The sequence below is a fragment of the Saccoglossus kowalevskii genome, unplaced genomic scaffold (genome assembly GCF_978046115.1).
Source record: "Saccoglossus kowalevskii unplaced genomic scaffold, keSacKowa6.1 SCAFFOLD_60, whole genome shotgun sequence".
Taxonomy (NCBI): Eukaryota; Metazoa; Hemichordata; class Enteropneusta; family Harrimaniidae; genus Saccoglossus; species Saccoglossus kowalevskii.
Window position 1 is genome coordinate 251,066 of NW_028188625.1, and position 1,685 is coordinate 252,750.

The following is a 1,685-nucleotide window of genomic DNA, read 5'->3' on the forward strand; positions in this document are numbered from 1 at the left end:
CCACTACTTTTCAGCACTTTGCCACTACTTTTCTGAACTTTGCCACTACTTTTCAGCACTTTGCCACAACTTTTCAGTACTTTTCCACACATTTCAGTGCTTTGCCACTACTTTGCCACAACGTTTCTGTACTTTGCCACACTTTTCAGCACTTTGCCACTGCTTTTCAGTACTTTGCCACTACTCTTCAGCACTTTGCTACAACTTTTTAGTACTTTGCCACACTTTTCAGTACTTTGCCACGACTTTGCCACAACTTGTCAGTACTTTGCCACACTTTTCAGCACTTTGCCACTACTTTTCAGTACTTTGCCACACTTTTCAGCACTCTGCCACTACTTTTCAGTACTTTGCCACTACTTTTCAGCACTTTGCCACTACTTTTCAGTAGTTTGCCACTACTTTTCAGCACTTTGCCACAACTTTTCAGTACTTTGTACGTTTTTCAGTGCTTTGCCACTACTTTGCCATAACTTGTCAGTACTTTGTTACACTCTTCAGCACTTTGCCACTACTTTTCAGTACTTTGCCACTACTTTTCAGCACTTTGCCACAACTTTTCAGTACTTTGCCACACTTTTCAGCACTTTGCCACTGCTTTTCAGTTCTTTGCCACTACTTTTCAGCACTTTGCCACTTCTTTTCAGTACTTTGCCATACTTTTCAGTGCTTTGCCACTACTTTGCCACAACTTGTCAGTACTTTGCCACACTTTTCAGCGCTTTGCCACTACTTTTCAGTACTTTGCCACTACTTTTCAGCACTTTGCCACAACTTTTCAGTACTTTGCCACACTTATCGATACTTTGCCACTACTTTTCAGCACTTTGCCACACTTTTCAGTACTTTGCCGCTACTCTTCAGCACTTTGCTACAACTTTTCAGTTCTTTGCCACACTTTTCAGTACTTTGCCACGACTTTGCCACAACTTTTCAGTACTTTGCCACACTTTTCAGCAATTTGCCACTGCTTTTCAGTAGTTTGCCACTACTTTTCAGCACTTTGCCACAACTTTTCAGTACTTTGCCACACTTTTCATTGCTTTGCCACTACTTTGCCACAACTTGTCAGTACTTTGCCACACTTTTCAGCACTTTGCCACTACTTTTCAGTACTTTGCCACTACTTTTCAGCACATTGCCACAACTTTTCTGTCGTTTGACACACGTCTCAGTACTTTGCCACTACTTTTCAGCATTTTGCCACAACTTTTCAGTACTTTGCCACTACTTTTCAGCACTTTGCCACTACTTTTCAGCACTTTGCCACTACTTTTCAGTGTTTTACCACTACTTTTCAGCACATTGCCACAACTTTTCTGTACTTTGACACACTTCTCAGCACTTTGCCACAACTTTTCAGTACTTTGCCACACTTTTCAGTACTTTGCCACGACTTTGCCACAACTTGTCAGTACTTTGCCACACTTTTCAGCAGTTTGCCACTGCTTTTCAGTACTTTGCAACTACTTTTAAGCACTTTGCCACAACTTTTCAGTACTTTGCCACACTTTTCAGTACTTTGCCACTACTTTGCCGCAACTTTTCAGTACTTGCCACACTTTTCAACACTTTGCCACTGCTTTTCAGTAGTTTGCCACTACTTTTCAGCACTTTGCCACAACTTAGCAGTACTTTGCCACACATTTCAGTGCCTTGCCACTACTTTGCAACAACTTTGCCAC